Source organism: Eurosta solidaginis, chromosome 5 (genome assembly GCF_040869045.1).
Source record: "Eurosta solidaginis isolate ZX-2024a chromosome 5, ASM4086904v1, whole genome shotgun sequence".
In the NCBI taxonomy this organism is placed as follows: domain Eukaryota; kingdom Metazoa; phylum Arthropoda; class Insecta; order Diptera; family Tephritidae; genus Eurosta; species Eurosta solidaginis.
The window spans coordinates 203,323,088-203,343,137 of NC_090323.1; the positions used below are offsets into that span (position 1 = coordinate 203,323,088).

A 20,050-nucleotide genomic window follows, 5' to 3' on the forward strand; every position below is an offset into this window, starting at 1 on the left:
CATACCGCGGGTATATTCTGACCGCCTAACCCACTGGGGTTTTTTCAAACACAAGTCTGAAATTACACAAGGGTTGGAGAAACTGATGAAATTTGAGCGATTTTTCAAAGTGGTATTAAGCTTATATAATTATGTGTAAATTTTTCACCGTGCATTACACTTGATACTAGCTGTGGTTTTCTTGCGTTGTTTTATTCGTGAATAAGAACTATATACAAAGGAGAAGGTATAGTGTGCGACGAAGCAAGCCATATATGTCATGAGAAAATCCCCAAAGCCCTAGTCATAAGAACAAGTGAGAGGTATTAACTCTTTAAACAAAATCCGCCATTGCTGTAGACATTTTAATCAGGCAGTGTTGTGTGGTACAAAATTAGAAAGTTCCAGTGTTAACTAAAAGTAGTTTTGGTAATGGAAACATATTCAATAGAAACAATTTTATTTATAATTGATAAGTTCAACATAACCTTAATTAGAAATAAATAATTCGGCTTTTTTATTTTTGATGTTTAAATGCATTGTTTAAACGTGCAAAGGAAAGATACATTTCTACTGCTCTTTCATTGCACCTCTGTTTTGCTACCAAAAAAATTTTCGCAGTTTCATCAAATTCGTCGTGTTGTGAAGGTGTCGCGTGTACGCGTCGTTTACGTGAAATTTCTTTGATGAAAATTTAGGTGTATTATTAAAAAAGTTATAATAGTGGATAGCACAAAAAAACTAGTATAAAATACACGAAAGGAATTCACAACTCACGCACGAACATACTTAAAAATAAAAAAAATATTGGACGTGCGAATATCCTGCAAAAAGTAAGACGAAAAGTTCGCATAATAAAATTTCATAACCTAGACGTAAATAGATTTTTCTCCTCCGTCGTATGTAAACTTAGCAAATAGATTTCACATAATAGAAATATAATTAGTGAAGCAGTGTATAAAATACGCATTATTTATTTATAAATATAAATGTACATATAAAATGGATTAAAATAAACTTCTTGTAAGCCACACTAAAAAATATCGCAATGGAGTTGTGAGAACGAAATAAAAAGCAAATGGTTAGCAGCTGCAATATTTGTGGAAGCAGATGGATTCGCAGGTACTTATACGACAAGTGAAGGAATAGCGGTGTAATATTCCCGAAACAGAAAGGTGAAATTGTATAACGTGCTTCATTTGTAAAATGGAGAACGTTTTTTTATAGGACAACACGCGTTGCACTGGTTTTATATTGCAGTACATCAAAGCAAAGATTTTCTTGGCGAAAGCAAAGCCAATTGGAGACGGAGACAATGTGTAAGTAGATATAAAATGATGTATTGTATTGTGTATACAGGTATATATAAATTCATTCCATATGTTTGCAGTAACTAACCAACGCCTATTCCCCGTCCTCCTTGCAGATTGCTCATCAATCTATTTGGCCTGGCATATTTAGTTATTAGCTGGGTGTGCCTATTAATTAAATGCTGTAATCGCAAAAAAGTTCATTATTTCAATATATCCAGAAGGTTGTTTTGTACATATGCTTAATAAGGACAATGTGCTTGCGAAATAACTCCGAGGTAGCTGGAATAGGAAAAAGGACCTGGAAATAATTTACAAGAGGGATCGAAAACACGTCGTTTTCGCCTTTACCGTTTTTGGTAATTCTTTACTTTAGCTCACAACTGCTAAAACTAGTCCAAAAATATCGGGAGAAGTGTCAAAGGACACGCTTTGGGCCCAGGATCACGAATCCGGAAGCGGAAATTGGAAATTGCAAATAAAATAGAAATTTTGCATGTGGTTGTTGTAATTTTGGTAATTTTGTAGTACCCACAAGAAAAACTGTGGGTAAAAGTGTTTTGCGCGGATAAAGTTTTGGTCTCCAAACCGGTGTTGGACCCACACAGGTTAATTTTTTATTAGCGCGGCCGAAGCCGCCGATGCAGAAAGGTGTTCTGCGCAAAAATACTATAAATCACCCCCGGTTTCGAAGCGCTCCGAGGCCATTTTTCAGTTTTTTGGAAATAACTTTTGGCAGAAATAAAATTTTGAATTTCCGCTTTCGGATTCGTACTTTGACACCTCTCCCGATATTTTTGGACGAGCTTTAGAAGTTGTGAGAAGTAAAAAATTACCGTCCAGGAAAAATTTTCGTTTGTCCACTTTTGTTAAAAAGTTATTTCAAAAAAAAAAAAAAAGCGTGTCCATCGTTTGTCCATGTTTGTCCAGGAATAATTTTCGTTTATCCCCCTTTTGTTAAAAAGTTATTTCCAAAAAAAAAAAAATTGTGAAGTTGGCACCTCCATTTGCGAGTAATAAAAAGACCAAATGCCCCAAAAACCCCCAAAATTTTTCTTTTCGCTTTATTGTGCTAAATCGTATGCCCATCGTTTGTCCAGGAGAAATTTTGGTTTGTCCACGTTTTGTTAAAAAGTTATTTCAAAAAAAAAAAAAAAAAAATCGTGTGTGAAGTTCCCACCTCCATTTGCAAGTATTTAAAAAAATCAAATGCCATTCTTTGTCCATAGTTTGTCCAGGAAAATTTTTCGTTTGTCTACCTTTTGTTCAAACAAAAAGTTTAACAAAAGGTGGACAAACGAAAATTTTCCTGGACAAACGTGGACAAACGATGGACAAACGAATGGCATTTGATTTTTTTAATTACTCGTAAATGGAGGTGCCAACTTTACACACGATTTTTGTTTTTTTGAAATAACTTTTTAACAAAAGGTGGACAAACGAAAATTTCTCCTGGACAAACATGAACAAACGATGGGCAAACGACCGACAACCTATTTAGCACAATAAAGCGAAACAAAAATTTTTTTAGGTTTTTTAAAAAAAAAAATATTTTTGTTATAACTTTTTAACAAAAGGTGGACAAACGAAAATTTTTCCTGGACAAACGTGGAAAAACGATGAACAAACGAATGGCATTTGGTTTTTTTAATTACTCGTAAGTTGGCACCTTCACACACGATTTTTGTTTTTTGAAATAACTTTTTAACAAAAGGTGGACAAACGAAAATTTCTCCTGGACAAACATGGATAAACGATGGGTAAACGACGGACATACGATTTAGCACAATAAAGCGAAACAAAAAATTGTTTGGGTTTTTTCGAAAAGAAATGTTTTTGTTATAACTTTTTAACAAAAGGTGGACAAACGAAAATTTTTTCTGGACAAACGTGGACAAACGATGGACAAACGAATGGCATTTGGTTTTTTTAATTACTCGGAAATGGAGGTGCCAACTTCAGACACGATTATTGTTTTTTTGAAATAACTTTTTAGCACAATAAAGCGGAATAAAAATTTATTGGGGTTTTTTCGAAAAAAAAATTTTTGTTATAACTTTTTAACAAAAGGTGGACAAACGAAAATTTTTCCTGGACAAACGTGGACAAACGAATGGCATTTGGTTTTTATATTACTCGTAAATGGAGGTGCCAACTTCACACACGATTTTTGTTTTTTTGAAATAACTTTTTAACAAACGACAAACGAAATTTTTCCTGGACAAACATGGACAAACGATGGGCAAACGACGGACATACGATTTAGCACAATAAAGCGAAATAAACATTTTTTTGGGTTTTTTCGAAAAAAAATATATTTTTGTTATAACTTTTTAACAAAAGGTTGACAAACGAAAAATTTTCCTGGACAAACGAATGGGATTTGGTTTTTTTAATTACTCGTAAATGGAGGTGCCAACTTCACACACGATTTTTGTTTTTTTCAAATAACTTTTTAACAAAAGGTGGACAAACGAAAATTTCTCCTGGACAAACATGGACGAACGATGGGCAAACGACGGACATACGATTTAGCACAATAAAGCGAAACAAACAATTTTTTGGGATTTTTCGAAAAAAAAAATTTTTTTGTTTTAACTTTTCACCAAAAAAGGTGGACAAACGAAAATTTTTCCTGGACAAACGTGGACAAACGATGGACAAACGTGGACAAACGATGGACAAACGAATGGCATTTGGCTTTTTTAATTACTCGTAAATGGAGGTGCCAACTTCATACACGATTTTTGTTTTTTTGAAATAACTTTTTAACAAAAGGTGGACAAACGAAAATTTTTCCTGGACAAACGTGGACAAACGATGGGAAACGACGTACATACGATTTAGCACAATAAAGCGAAACAAACATTTTTTTGGGTTTTTTCGAAAAAAAAAAAGTTTTTGTAATAACTTTTTAACAAAAGGTAGCCAAATGAAAATTTTTCCTGGACAAACATGGACAAACGATGGGCAAACGACGGACATACGATTTAGCACAATAAAGCGAAACAAACAGTTTTTTGGGTTTTTCTCGAAAAAAAAAAAAATATTTTTGTTATAACTTTTTAACAAAAGTGGACAAACGAAAATTTTTCCTGGACAATCGTGGACAAACGATGGACAAACGAATGGCATTTGATTTTTTTAATTACTCGTAAATGGAGATGCCAACTTCACACACGATTTTTGTTTTTTTGAAATAACTTTTTAACAAAAGGTGGACAAACGAAAATTTTCCTGGACAAACGTGGACAAACGATGGGAAACGACGGCCATACGATTTAGCACAATAAAGCGAAACAAAATTTTTTTGGGTTTTTTCGAAAAAAAAATTTTTGTTATAACTTTTTAACAAAAGGTAGCCAAATGAAAATTTATCCTGGACAAACATGGACAAACGATGGGGAAACGATGGACATACGATTTAGCACAATAAAGCGAAACAAAATTTGTTTGGGTTTTTTCAAAAAAAATAATTTTTTTGTTATAACTTTTTAACAAAAGGTAGCCAAATGAAAATTTTTCCTGGACAAACATGGACAAACGATGTGTAAACGACGGACATACGATTTAGCACAATAAAGCGAAACAAAAATTTTTTGGGTTTTTTCGAAAAAAAAAATTTGTTATAACTTTTTAACAAAAGGTGGACAAACGAAAATTTTTCCTGGACAATCGTGGACAAACGATGGACAAACGAATGGCATTTGGTTTTTCTAATTACTCGTAAATGGAGGTGCCAACTTCACACACGATTTTTGTTTTTTTGAAATAACTTTTTAACAAAAGGTGGACAAACGAAAATTTTCCCTGGACAAACATGGACAAACAATGGGCAAACGACGGACATACGATTTAGCACAATAAAGCGAAACAAAAATTTGTTTGGGTTTTTTGAAAAAAAAAATTTTTTTTTGTTATAACTTTTTAACAAAAGGTGAACAAACGAAAAATTTTCCTGGACAATCGTGGACAAACGATGGACAAACGAATGGCATTTGGTTTTTTTAATTACTCGTAAATGGAGGTGCCAACTTCACACACGATTTTTGGTTTTTTGAAATAACTTTTTAACAAAAGGTGGACAAAACGAAAATTTTTCCTGGACAAACATGGACAAACGATGGGCAAACGACGGACATACGATTTAGCACAATAAAGCGAAACAAACATTTTTTTTGGTTTTTTCGAAAAAAAATTTTTTGTTATAACTTTTTAACAAAAGGTGGCCAAATGAAAATTTTTCCTGGACAAACATGGACAAACGATGGGCAAACGACGGACATACGATTTAGCACAATAAAGCGAAACAAAAATTTATTTGGGTTTTTTCGAAAAAAAAAATTGTTTGTTATAACTTTTTAACAAAAGGTGAAAAAACGAAAATTTTTCCTGGACAATCGTGGACAAACGATGGACAAACGAATGGCATTTGGTTTTTTTAATTACTCGTAAATGGAGGTGCCAACTTCACATACAATTTTTGTGTTTTTGAAAAAACTGTTTAACAAAAGATGGACAAATGAAAATTTTTCCTGGACAATCGTGGACAAACGATGGACAAAGGGATGGCATTTGGTTTTTTTAATTACTCGTAAATTGAGGTGCCAACTTCACACACAATTTTTGTTTTTTTAAAATAACTTTTTAACAAAAGGTGGACAAACGAAAATTTTTTGTTATAAATTTTTAACAAAAGGTGGCCAAATGAAAATTTTTCCTGTACAAACATGGATAAACGATGGGCAAACGACGGACATACGATTTAGCACAATAAAGCGAAACAAAAATTTATTTGGGTTTTTTCGAAAAAAAAATTTTTTGTTATAACTTTTTAACAAAAGATGGCTAAATGAAAATTTTTCCTGGACAAACATGGACAAACGATGGGCAAACGACGGACATACGATTTAGCACGATAAAGCGAAACAAACAATTTTTTGGGTTTTTTTCGAAAAAAAAAAAAATATTTTTGTTATAACTTTTTAACAAAAGGTGGACAAACGAAAATTTTTCCTGGACAATCGTGAACAAACGATGGACAAACGAATGGCATTTGGTTTTTTTAATTATTCGTAAATGGAGGTGCCAACTTCACACACGATTTTTGTTTTTTTGAAATAACTTTTTAACAAAAGGTGGACAAAACGAAAATTTTTCCTGGACAAACATGGACAAACGATGGGCAAACGACGGACATACGATTTAGCACAATAAAGCGAAACAAAAATTTTTTTTGGTTTTTTTGAAAAAAAAATTTTTTGTTATAACTTTTTAACAAAAGGTGGCCAAATGAAAATTTTTCCTGGACAAACAATGGGCAAACGACGGACATACGATTTAGCACAATAAAGCGAAACAAAAATTTATTGGGCTTTTTCGAAAAAAAAATTTTTTGGTATAACTTTTTAACAAAAGGTGGCCAAATGAAAATTTTTCCTGGACAAATATGGATAAACAATGGGCAAACGACGGACATACGATTTAGCACAATAAAGCGAAACAAAAATTTATTTGGGTTTTTTCGAAAAAAAAATTGTTTGTTATAACTTTTTAACAAAAGGTGAACAAACGAAAATTTTTCCTGGACAATCGTGGACAAACGAATGGCATTTAGTTTTTTTAATTACTTGTAAATGGAGGTGCCAACTTCACACACAATTTTTGTTTTTTTGAAATAACTGTTTTAACAAAAGGTGGACAAACGCAAATTTTTCCTGGACAATCGTGGACAAACGATGGACAAAGGAATGGCATTTGGTTTTTTTAATTACTCGTAAATTGAGGTGCCAACTTCACACATAATTTTTGTTTTTTTAAAATAACTTTTTAACAAAAGGTGGACAAACGAAAATTTTTCCTGGACAATCGTGGACAAACGATGGACAAAGGAATGGCATTTGGTTTTTTTAATTACTCGTAAATGGAGGTCCTAACTTCACACACAATTTTTGTTTTTTTGAAATGACTTTTTAAAAAAAGGTGGACAAACAAAAATTTTTCCTGGACAAACATGGACAAACGATGGGCAAACGATGGACATACGATTTAGCACAATAAAGCGAAACAAAAAAATGTTTGGGTTTTTTCGAAAAAAAATGTTTTTGTTATAACTTTTTAACAAAAGGTGGACAAACGAAAATTTTTCCTGGACAAACGATGGACAAACGAATGGTGTTGAGTTCTAATTAACATAATCTTAAAGTTTTCATAATAGCACTGAAAGGGTTAATGCGCAAGCATCGTCAATCATGTCTGACATTTGCCTTATTTTCATATTCTTATATTTTTCTTGTCGTCTTTGAATTTTCTACTTAACTACTTGCTTTTCGCTGTGCACTACATACCGCCACAAATAATTAATTGTGAACATATTTATCCGTTGAATTACAATAAAGTGTATTGTTATAATTAAGGCGAATTTAATCGAAACACGGCCTTTATCATTTGCATTGGAAAGGTATCTCCGCATCAGCATACAGTCCACCAAATCAACCCGCAGCTGTTACCAACACGCAACCCGCTACACCATTTTTTGGTCCTTCGAGCTGGATCGCATAATTCACCAGTGTGCAAGTATAAAATCGAAAATATTTTTATATATTTCAAAAATTCATAATTGCATAAAATCTAAATATACATACATATATTGCAATACGAAAGTTATATATTTGCAAAACCGCTGTAACTTTCATTTACCCTCTACGAATTTTCTCTACACACGTCGTTCGTATGTTTTTTTCATAATCCATACTATCAACAGTAACAAGCAAAATATCAGCATAGTTATCCTTACATACTATATAAACATTCATTTTCGAGGAAAAATTTACAAAATAATAACCTTTTCTTCATAAAACTAATAAATTGCAAAATGTCAAGCGCCGTCAAAACTCGCGATCCCGCACTCCATGCCATCAAGCGGTATATGACGAAGGCTGTTGAGGAGTCGTTTACAATGGATTCCGAAAATGTGAAAAGCTACCTACAACTACTTAATGAGCAGTGGGTCCGGTTTAATACTGCACAGGATGCCGATGAAATCTCGAAGCTGTTTGAAACGTGACGCCTTGAAAATTATAAACGGGTTTCAGATATGTGACGCAAATTATGAAGAAGCTTGGGAGCTCCTAAAAACGCGCTATAAGGTAATACGTGTAATAGTGGAGGGGCATCTCAGAGCCATGTCGAGCGTGAAGAAGGTAGCTAGTAACTCCGGTTAGTCGATTAAGGGGGTAATAGATACGTTTCAGCAACACATACGCGAGCTTAAGGCTTTAGGGCGCCCTGTCCAATTTTGGGATGATTGGCTCGTATACGAAGTAGTGAACAAGCTTGCATTTGAGACGCGGAAGCAGTGGAAGTTGTCACTCGTCAGCGATGAGCCGCCAACATTCGAGAATCTGGTCTCATTTCTGGAAGTTAGGTGTCGCTCACTCTCGATGCTTCCTTCAACAACCACACCAATACCCATCAAAGCTAAGGCTAACACCGTAGGCAAATCGGCAAATGCATTTCACGCTATGCCAAACCAAAAGAGCGTAGAATATGCGCATTGTAAGGGGCCGCACAAGGTATATAGCTGTGAAAAGTTGCGAAATCTCGATTCAAGCGCGAAATCAAAATTTGTTATGGAGTCCGGTTTGTGTACGAATTGCCTGAGCCCAGGTCATTACAAAGCGAAATGTAATAGTTTATCTGGATGCAGGGTTTGTCATCAACGCCATCACACGCTTTTACATCACGCTATTTCTACGCCGAACACCACCGGCGCTGTAACTACCGCTCATTTCACCGCATCGCAACTAAATACCGCTACTGCTCATTCGTCTACAAGCCGCGCGTCCGCATTGGCCTCTTCGTCTTCAAATTCCGTGCACAATCCGCAGATCCGAAAGGGGAAAACTGTGCTGTTGGTAACCGCACTGGTCAAAGTTCGTGATTGCTCTGGTAGTTGGCAATCAGCTCGCTTGCTGTTCGACTCTGGATCACATGACTTTCGTTGTCGTTGTTGTTGTTGTAGCGATTAGGTTACTCCCCGAAGGCTTTGGGGAGTGTTATCGATGTGATGGTCCTTTGTCGGATACAGATCCGATACGCTCCGGTAACACAGCACCATTAAGGTGCTGGCCCGACCATCTCGGGAACGATTTATATGGCCACATTAAACCTTCAGGCCATCCCTCCCTCCCCACCCCAAGTTCCATGAGGAGCTTGGGGTCGCCAGAGCCTCGTCTGTTAGTGAAACGGGATTCGCCGCTCGAAGGTGAGGTTGACAATTGGGTTGGAGAAGCTATATATTGCGCTACACAACCCCTTGAATCCCATGCCTCTTTCGTAACCGAGGCTTGCGTGCAACGTTTAGGGCTGCCTCGAAAGGCATCCGCAGTAGTCGTTACGGGAATAGGGTCTTCGCAAGGAGGTCGCTCAAGGGGCGAAGTATTACTTTCCCTATCTTCTTATTGCTCTAATATATGCCTCTCTGTAAATGCGCTAATTCTACCCAAAATTACAAGTGACTTGCCAACCCAATCAGTAGCAGTTGCATCGTGGTCACACGTACAAGGCCTATTTCTAGCCGATCCACACTTTATGGATCCTGGACGTATCGATATGCTCATCGGCATGGACGTTATGGAACTGCTACTTTACCCCGAATTCCTGAAGGGACCACCTGGTACACCCATGGCTCAACGAACCGTGTTCGGTTGGACGTTATTTGGTTGTGTCGTGGAACTTGAACCCGCTACGACTTGTCTACAGCCGCTGCATTGCGACGTACAGTTAGATAAGGCCCTTACCAGGTTATGGGAATTAGAGGAAGGACCTCAAAAGCACCATCTCACTGCTGAAGAACGTCAATGTGAATAGATTTTTGAAAGAACGCTTAGAAGAGCATCCGACGGGCGATTCATTGTAGAGCTACCACTAAGGTCTAACATTTCTTTAGGTGATTCCCGAGAATTTGTTTTGCGAAGTCTCCTGCGTATCGAAAGACGGTTGGCTCGTGATGATCTTCGTATGCGCTATAATGAGTTCATGCAGGAACTCATCGACATGAACCACATGGAAGCTGCAAAGGAATCAACTCACCAATGTTTTTATATGCCTCATCATCCCGTCGTTAAGGAGTCTAGCGTCACAACTAAGTTGAGGATTGTATTCAACGCATCTGCTAAAACCACAAACGGAAATTCTCTGAACGACGCTTTACTCGTCGATCCACAATTGCAGCAGGATTTATTTTCTATTCTGACGCGTTTCAGAACACATCGATATGCTGTAACAGCGGATGTAGCAAAAATGTACAGACAAGTACGCGTTTCTGAGGATCATATCGACTTGCAACGTATTGTTTGGCGCCAAGATCTATGTTTACCTGTACAAGATTTTCGCATGTTACGTGTAACTTATGGTGTAGCCGCTGCGTCCCACTTAGCCGTGAAGGCCCTGCAAGAAACCGCAAACCAGTCGGCGATCGACTGTCCGAAAGCTGTCAGCGTCATCTTAAAGGATTTTTATATGAATGATCTCCTTACTGGTACATCATCAAAACACGACCTTTTAATTTTGCAAAAAAACGTAACAGACATTTTAAAGGAAAGCGGGTTCGAGCTACGGAAATGGGCTTCGAATTGAGCAGAATTCAACAGTAGTATTTCGAATACGCCAGAAAATATTTCACACCATTTAGTCGACAGCAAAGAGATCCACGCTTTGGGTGTAATGTGGAATACAGAGGAAGATTATCTCACGTTCTCCGTTGATTTGAAAAACACCCCTAAAATTATGACAAAAAGAGCATTTTTGTCGGACGCAAGCACCTTATTCGATCCCCTGGGACTTCTCTCTCCCGCAGTAGTTAAATCAAAAATATGGTTCCAGGAGGTTTGGCGCAACAAAGTCGGTTGGGACGACGTTATTACCGAAGCTATTGCAATGAAGTGGTTGGAACATCGCTCTGAGTTGCAAATTCTTTCAAATTTAAGGGTTCACCGTTGGCTGGGCCTGGGGACGACTGAGTCGAGCACGGAGTTACACTTATTTTCTGACGCATCCGAGCGTGCTTACGCTGCGGTTGCATACGCCCGGATGGTAAGAAAAGACGGAACGGTTACCGTCGCTTTGATATCATCAAAGAGTAAGGTAGCCCCCCTCAAATCTACCACGCTGCCGCGATTGGAGCTATGCGGTGCGCATCTTGCCGCTAGATTGGTGCGGAACATTCAACAGAGTTGGCATGATTTGAATTATCCCATATTTGCATGGACGGACTCGACGATTACGTTGGCGTGGCTGCAGGCACATCCCAGCAGATGGATGACGTTTATCGCAAACCGAGTTGCTGATATCCAAGAAGTGCTGCCTGCTGAGTGTTGGAACCATGTTCGATCGGAGTCGAATCCCGCAGATTGTGCTTCCAGAGGAGTGGCTCCATCGGAGTTGCTGCATCATCATCTTTGGTGGAACGGTCCAGAGTTCTTAAAAGGCGATGAACCTTTCTGACATCAAACGTCAACAGAGCAGCATACAACCGAGATGGGCATTAGAAACAATGTCACCACCCATGTCACGAGTTCAAGCGAGCATTGGTCAATTATGACGAGGTATTCGTCGTTTTCAAAGTTTCGTCGTATAGTTGCATATGTTTTAAGATTTGCTTACAATGCCCGAGCTGCCACTCGAATCCACGCTGCGAAACGAGTCGGGGCTCCCACCTGCCAAGAGATCTCTGAAGCCGAGCTGCGTTTAATCAGGTATACCCAAATGTTCTATTTTTCTAACGAGATCTCTCTTTGCAGTGCAAAAAAGCCCATTCCACTGCGTAGCTGTCTCGTGCGTTTGCAGCCATACTTAGATGAGAAAAACGTTCTACGCGTTGGAGGAAGGTTGAAGAATGTAGCATTGTCGACAGACGTCATATATCCCATTATATTACCCAAAAACGTTCCGCTTGCGAAGTTGATCATCCACGATATCCACAAATATACATTACACACTGGGCCTCGCATCATGCAGACAGTTTTACAACGACGCTATTGGGTTATAGGAGCTCGAAGCTTGATACGAAACATTTATCACAAATGCGTTAAGTGCACTATTTTGAATCGTAATCTCGGCAAGCAATCAATGGGAGATCTACCTGAAAGACGTACTACTTTTTCTCGCTGTTTTACTCGAACCGCTGTGGATTTTGCAGGACCGTACATGTATAAATTCACCTATGGTAGAGGAGCCAAGGCCACTAAGGGGTACATATGTTCTTTTATATGCATGTGTACAGGCGCTATGCATCTGGAATTTGTTGGCGACCTGACGACACCAGCGTTTCTCAACGCTTTCAAGAGGTTCATAAACGGCAGAGGCTACTGTAAGCACATGTCTTCAGACGGTACGGTACGAATTTCGTAGGTGCTGAGAAGGAGCTGCGAATCGCGTTTCAGCAGTGTACGGCTGACGAAAGATTGCAATCGTTTTTCGCCGACTCAAACATCGCGTGGCGTTTCAACCCACCATCTGCACCGCACATGGGAGGTTATTGGGAAACCGGCATAAAGAGAATAAAATATCACTTAAAGTGCGCATTAGGCGAAACTCTGCTTTCCTATGAGGAATTTAACACGCTATTGACCGACGTTGAAGCTTGCGTAAATTCTCGGCCGCTACAAGTCTTAACTCCTGGTCATTTTCTCGTTGGTGAACCGCTCAAGTCGCTCCCGGAACCTGAGGGTCAAGGGTTCCGTGGAAATATTTATCAGAGATGGCAGGTAATTTCCGCTGCGAGACAGTATTTTTGGCGCCGTTGGAGAGACGAGTATCTCGTCAGTTTACAGCGTCGATCAAAATGGTTTCGCCCTTCACAAAATTTCGTAGAAGGCGATGTAGTTGCTATAGCTAACGAATCAACCCCACCGACGAAGTGGGCGCTGGCTTGAGTCATAAAATGCCATTCCGGTTCAGACGGACGTGTACGTGTTGTTACTTTGAAGACGTCAAATGGAGAGCTCGTTAGACCGATTGTGAAACTTTGCCTACTACCGACGAAGGAGTGTCTGTCGTACACGGAAGACTCATAGATTCATACATCTTTTCATGGAAATCAAATTAATTATTTTTTGAGATTCTTGCATTGTATACTTACTTTTATGCTGTAATTTATTTATTTTTATTTATTTATTTATTATTACGGTCTTTAAGACCTAGTTTAGGTTAAAATAAGAGATTAAACATAAATACTCATGTCACATTTAGTGACGTACAATATAAAAACAATTTTTCTTTGAACTTACTAATATTTTCACTGTCTTTCAAATCAGAAGGTAACTCATTATACATTTTATACCCTAAATATTCAAGAGACCTTTTGGCGAACTCAGTTCTTATTCTAGGCAGTCTTATATTATTGCAATTTCTTGTTTCATAATTGTGGATTTCATGATTATAATGTATTTTACTACTCAGGTAATTCGGTAACATTCCTAACCTAAGTTGGTGTATAAATTTCAATGTGAAATAACTAACTGACTGTTTAATACTAAGCCAGTTTAATCTATTGAGCATTACAATTTTTGGCGTTCTTGGAGGACATTTTAAAATAAATCGCATTGCCTTGTTTTGCTGTATTTGTAGTTTCTTAATATATATATCATTACTTAATAGCAGAATAGTAGGACAATAAATAAAGTGTGGTTCAATAATTGAACGATATACCAATATTTTATGACTTTGACTGATATGTTTACATGTTCTATACATGAAGCCTATTTTCTGTGCAATTTTCCTTTCCAGATAAGTTACATGCTCTCCAAAATTTAGATTATCATCAATCAAAACTCCTAAATACTTAATTTTGTCTACTCTTTGGATTTCCATGTTTTTTACCTTCAGCGTAATATTATTTAAACTATTGTTACTTATGATATTAGTGTTTTTACAAAATATCATGAACTTAGTTTTTTCGACATTTAATTTCAGTTTTTTAAGGCATAACCATTTGTATAGCGAGTCCAGGTCTTCTTGTACTTTCAGCATGGCACATTCTGCATATTTTTCACTTATGATAAGCAATGCATCATCCGCAAATAGACGTATTTTACAATATTTTAAGCATCTTTTGATATCATTGATATACAATGTAAACAATATTGGCGCCAAGACCGAGCCTTGTGGTAAACCAATGTTAACATCCACCACTGATGAAACCTCCTTTCCAATTATCGTTCTCTGTTTTCTGTCACCCAAATAACTCCGGAACCATTCCAAAGCCTTTCCTCTTATACCAACTTTAAACATAACGTCCAATAGCTCAGATCTATCGACAGTTTCAAAAGCCCGTTTTAAATCCAAGAAGACAGACACCGTAAATTTTTTGTCCGCCATGTCTTCTTTCCAATCTGCAATTACCATATTCAACGCTGTTTCACAAGAATGGCTCTTCCTGAATCCCGATTGTTCTGGGATAATCACATTGTGCTTCTCTAAGTATGCCACAAGTTGATCCTTCACCACTGTCTCCATAATTTTTTCATCTGTAGGTAACGTGTTAATTGGACGTAGTTCCTTAGGTTTCATTGTATTTTTTACTTTTTCAACAGGTATTATTGTTGAAATTTTCCAGTAACTAGGTACAATACCGCTGTTTAAGGATGCGTTAATTATATCTTTGTAGAAATTAGCAGTATATGTCATGGCATCTTTAACGACACCCTCCGATAAAAGCTTGTCGCCGCCATATTTGTTTTTAAGTGATTTTGTGATAATAATAATATCGTCCACTACAATGTCAGTAAATTTAAATGTTTCAAATGGATTACTATGATTTGCGCTTATTTCATCCCCATTTACAATTTCTTCGATGCTATCATTAATTTCAACAATACTTTGTATAAAAAAGTTATTTAGGGCATTAGCTATATCATATTCATTTTCCAGGCATTCACCGTTAATTACAATTTTAGTGATATGTTTTTGAACATCATTAAGCTCGATGAGGTCTTTTAGACACTTCCACATACGTTTCATATCGCCATTGTTATGATTTACTCTATCTTCCATGTATTTCTTTTTTTTTATAAATTATGGTTCTTTTATATATTTTCTTAATGACGTTATATTCGTCCCAAAATCCAGTATTTCGAGCAGTTTTATAAGATTCTATTTTTCTTTTATGCAGGTTTGTTAATTCTCGGTCGTACCACTTATTTCTTATCTGTATTTGGGTCCTCTTTATATAAGTCAGTGCTTGCATAGCCACAGTTACAACTTCGTTTAGGGCTTTAGTTTTAGTTTCTACTCCGGAAATTGACATAAGCTGAAATCGCATGTTCGTAGCAAAGTTAAAAGATTTTCAGCACTATAGTACTCCAAACATGTAACAGTAGCATACCTTCTCATTTTACAAAGCTTTGTTGTTGGCACTTCGAAGTGGATTGTCTCATGGTCATTCATACCTTGTAAAATTTTTAATATTGTTGAACCTATCATAGATAGTTCAAGGGCGGCGGTATGTTGAGTTCGAATTAACATAATCTTAAAGTTTTCATAATAGCACTGAAAGGGTTAATGCGCAAGCATCGCCAATCATGTCTGACATTTGCCTTATTTTCATATTCTTATATTTTTCTTGTCGTCTTTGAATTTTCTACTTAACTACTTGCTTTTCGCTGTGCACTACATACCGCCACAAATAATTAATTGTGAACATATTTATCCGTTGAATTACAATAAAGTGTATTGTTATAATTAAGGCGAATTTAATCGAAACACGGCCTTTATCATTTGCATTGGAAAGGTATCTCCGCATCCGCATACAGTCCACCAAATCAACCCGCAGCTGTTACCAACACCCGCAACACCAAATGGATTTTTTAAATACTCGCGAATGAAGGTGCCAACTTCACACAGGAGTTTTTTTTTTGAAATAACTTTTTAACAAAAGGTGGACAAACGAAATTTTTTCCTGGACAAACGAGGACAAACGATGGACAAAGGAATGGCATTTAGTTTTTTTAAATACTCGCAAATGGAGGTGCCAACTTCACACACGATTTTTTTTTTTTGCAATAACTTTTTAGCAAAAGGTGGACAAACGAAAATTTTTCCTGGACAAACATGGACAAACGTTGGGCAAACGAATGAGATATGGTTTTTTTAATTATTCGCCCAAGTAGGTGCCAACTTCACAGAGCTGGCAAAGAACCATCAATATCACTCCCCAAAACCTTCGGGGTGTGTCTTCGGGTACGACAACAAATATGTAAAGAGAAAAAAACACCCTAAATCGTAAGGGTAGAGTTCTGAGTATGTGCAGTCCTTTGCAGGATATGAATCCGAAACCATCCAATATACGTAAATTGTGCTTCTATGATAGCTGGAACTCTATGTATTAATTTTTTCTCTATGCATTCAAGGCATAAAGAAATCAAGCTACATTGTTATAATGATTTGCAAACCTTTTGACTGTATATATCAGTTGATTGCGCGATCAGAGGTTTTACCGCCAATTTTTAATCGTCGCACAATATACCTGCAATGGTTTCAGTTTTACCAGGCACCCCCGTTGCCAACTTAACCAATAATCCGCCCTGAATTGTGAAGCTCTTCTTCTCCAATGGGCAGTAGCTGGCTATCAATTACCATTTTAACTCGCAAATATCAACGCACATATGTTCCTTATTGCCTGATGCCTTTACTACCGTCCATAGCAAAAAGGCAGTAAAGTGTAAAAAAATCGGAGGAAATTAAATTTATATTTGGGAAATTAAGGTTCTAATTTAAGACTATGTTTTTTTTTGTCAATCACTGCGAATTTCAAATAAGTATTTATTTAGTTAATGAGTACATTGTAGTCGCAGAAATTTATTGGCCTTTCATTTATTAACATTCCTAACAGGCAGTAATTGAATTTTACTGTCTTTTCGCTATGAACGGCAGTTTAGCCAGGTGTTCGTTTTCATTTTAAATACGGTGGACGCAACCCTTGGAAATAAGATGCTGTTATATGTTAAATCAAAGTCATGGGTACTGCACTAGATCCGGTGTGGTAGAACCAGCATGGCTTTCGAAAATTACCTAGCACAGCCACCACGCTAAATGCCTCAGCACGTTACTCCAAGACGTTGGAAGGTCTTTCCTTCCTTCTAGCCTCAAAAGGAGGACCGCAAACTATTTGTCTGGTCACCAGGCATCGATTCAGTTCAGGAACGTTATATTAAAAAAAAAAAGAAAAACTAAACATGGGGTGCCGCAGGATTGTGTTCTATTCCCTCTTTTGTTTAATTTTTACATATTGGAGCTCGCTTGGCAATCCATTGATGAGATTTGCTATAAAATTATCTATTTCCCTAGTATTTACATTTTTTACCACGCAAATTTTGGCACTATCACCGACCAATACTTTGGCGACCTTATTTAAAAGGTGGACGTCACAAATGTCGTCCATATTGGACATCCACGTCGATGGCATTATGCTACCGTCTGGCCAACACTCAAAAGCGTATGGCTCTATTGTGTGATGGTAAGATATTTGGAATAACCCACCTATCTTCCAATTAGGAATAATGCAAATAAATGCCAATCTTACAGCATATCGAAAGATTGATGTATATTAAGTTATTTAAAAGTTATATAAACTTATGAAGTGCGGGTGTTTCAATAAGAAGATATTTGAACTTTCCATAAAAAAGCGACACCAAAAGTTGATTTTGTAATAACGACATGGAATTTTTAAAAACAGCTAGTTATAAGATAAACATATGTATTAAACGTGGTATGGAAGTGAGAACCCCAACAAATACATTTATATCGTTTGAAATAGATATCACTTATTGGTTTGAGCACCTCTTCGAATCGATTTCAAAGAGTTTGACATATATTTATATCATACTATAAACGTACATATACTGTAAACTTATGTACGTTCGCCGTTACGGGTGGGATGACGTTAAAGCAGTTTTTTTCGTACTACGTGAGCTCGTTTGTAATTACGTTCTATGCATTTACGCAAGTGCACATTCCTTTTACTGTCACATTCTTGAACTACATAGGTTGTAAAGCACATTTCATTTTGTATTCCAATTCAAATTACGAAAAACGCACATTTTTTTCGATGTGTTTGTTTCAGAAATACGAGTTTCTTAAACATTACACCACGCGGCCGCCGTAAATTCGTATAATTAGACTAAATCACTGGGTATCGTGTTATGAGTACCTTAACGTTTACTTATTACGTAGTTTTATACATCACTTTATGCAGACGGCATTCGGTTGAAGAAATCTAATAAAAAAATATTTAGGATAAAATTAAAAATTAAAAAACAATTTTTGAATTTGTTCGTTTAGTTATACTAAATCTGAAATTTTCTCAAGATATTTCATGTGAAGTTGGCGTGCCGTCCTGAGAAAATCACCTCACACATACTGTCTCGATATTTTCTAAAATATGGTAGCGGCATTTTTTTTTGTTTCACGCATAAATTATGGCAAATTTATGGCAGTTTACCAAATAGTTATTTTTTTTCACGTATAAGTTGTGTTGCCAACTTTAGAGAGGTATTTAAAAAAAAAAATAAAAAATTATTTTCTATTAATTTCGTACAAATTGGCTGAACATAAATTATTTGTGGCATGCCCAATGGTAGTCACAGACCCGACGAGAGAGGAGGGGAATGGGGGGATTCCCAGGGGCCCGGGGTTTCTTAGGGGGCCCGCGATTTAGAGATACTAAGACATTTTTTTTTTAATTCAGGAGAGTCTTTAGTTGTTCAATGTGCAAATTTTAAGCCGAATTTCAAAAGCAACGAATATTGATAATTTTTTGCCTGGGCTTGAGGAGACAACAAAAACATCAAACAAAAATGTGTTTCTCAGGGGGCCCGCGATTTAGAGGTACCAAGGCATTTTTTTTTAATTCAGGAGAGTCTTTAGTTGTTCCATGTGCAAATTTTAAGCCGAATTTCAAAAGCAACGAATATTGATAACTTTTTGCCTGGGCTTGAGGAGTCAACAAAAACATCAAACAAAAATGTGTTTCTCAGGGGGCCCGCGATTTAGAGGTACCAAGGCATTTTTATTTTAATTCAGGAGAGTCTTTAGTTGTTCCATGTGCATATTTTAAGCCGAATTTGAAAAGCAACGAATATTGATAATGATTTTTTGCCTGGGCCTGAGGAGACAATAAAAACATCAAACAAAAATGTATGTTTCTTGAATCCGAAATCGTAAAGTTTTCGTGGTGGCACTGATGAACAATACCACCAACTCTGTATCAAAGTCATTATTTAAACGACTTCGATATCAGTATCGTGAATAATGAGTTTTTTCGATCTGAAGAAGTCAACAAAATAATTCGTCGAGGTCATCAAAAGTGTCCTGTTATTTTTCCAGTGATTGTCATGACGAGGCCTTTCCTACCTCGTTGTTAAACAGAATCTTGCCAAACGGAGAGAAAGTGGAGCGTGACTGGTTAGTGTGGAGTGCCAGTAGCAATGCTTTTTATTGCCAACCATGTCGTCTGTTAAGCACCAATACTTTAAATCGACCTAAAATTTGTTGTGCGGATAATCGAAATTCCAGGTATGGAAGAAGCTATACTATAAACTGCCATGACACGAAAATACACAAGATCACATTAAATGTTACATTCAATGGCGATCTTTGCAAAATCTAATTCAAAAGGAGGCTACAATTGATAAACTTACCAATGAACAGCTAATCACTGAAACTCAAAAGTGGAAAGAAATTTTATATAGAATTTTGGACAC

General features: G+C 36.8%; 1 protein-coding gene across 3 annotated transcripts in view; it reads left to right on the forward strand.

The window, feature by feature from the left end:
- Nucleotides 1-348: 348 nt before the first annotated feature.
- The window catches only part of Hipk (Homeodomain interacting protein kinase), a 255,376-nt gene continuing 235,674 nt past the window's right edge, over nt 349-20,050 (forward strand). For 2 of the 3 annotated variants that reach the window (XM_067787562.1, XM_067787565.1), the window contains exon 1: nt 349-1,298. The gene's annotated coding sequence lies outside the window, so the exon portion shown is untranslated. The remainder of the gene's footprint in view (nt 1,299-20,050) is intronic. The other variant, XM_067787564.1, reaches the window with a different exon arrangement.